The sequence below is a fragment of the Calidris pugnax genome, unplaced genomic scaffold (genome assembly GCF_001431845.1).
Source record: "Calidris pugnax isolate Ruff unplaced genomic scaffold, ASM143184v1 scaffold2, whole genome shotgun sequence".
Taxonomy (NCBI): domain Eukaryota; kingdom Metazoa; phylum Chordata; class Aves; order Charadriiformes; family Scolopacidae; genus Calidris; species Calidris pugnax.
Genome location: NW_015090766.1, coordinates 3,028,185 through 3,028,778, shown reverse-complemented (window position 1 = coordinate 3,028,778; position 594 = coordinate 3,028,185). Strand labels below are relative to the sequence as shown.

The following is a 594-nucleotide window of genomic DNA, read 5'->3' as shown; positions in this document are numbered from 1 at the left end:
AAAAAAAAAGGGAAATGCTCTCCTCCTCATAAGCATTTCAGACTACAATGCTCTTCAACTGTCTAGTGATTTTTTTACTGTAAGATTTGTTCGCTCATTTCTGTGTGCATTCCATACACTCAACATGAGCACTTGCACTGCTCAGCATCCTCTGCTATTTACTGGCCAAAGTTGTATGAAGTTCTGCTTTTACTTTAATAAGGCACCTGGGTCTGTTGTTTTTTGTTTTTTTTGTTTTTTTTCTGAGACAGCAGGATGTTCTAGCTCGCCTGCAGGCCTCTGAAACGCTGTGGCACCCTGCGAAGCGAACCCTGGATCACAGCGACGCCGCTGCGGCTCCCGCACCACTTCTGGGAGTCTGGGTTTGACCTCCTTCTGCTGTGTTCCAGGCACAAACGCCACGGCGGCTTTTGGGGCCGGATCTCCCCCCCTCTCTCTTTCTCTCCCTCTCTGCCCTTTTTTACCTCAAGGCCGCGAACGCACCAACTCCTCCTTCAGACACTAGCCTGGAGCGCGGCCTGGCCAACCCCGGCTTGCTTCCAGCAACCGGGAACCACCCGGCGCGCTCCCCACCCAGCTCAAACGCTTCCTCGC

The 594-nt window shown here is 52.5% G+C and overlaps 1 protein-coding gene across 1 annotated transcript in view; it reads left to right on the top strand.

Annotated features, from left to right (window-relative positions):
• AAED1 (AhpC/TSA antioxidant enzyme domain containing 1) overlaps nt 1–594 on the top strand; it is a 16,744-nt gene that overhangs the window by 11,726 nt on the left and 4,424 nt on the right. The gene's annotated exons all lie outside the window — the stretch shown is intronic.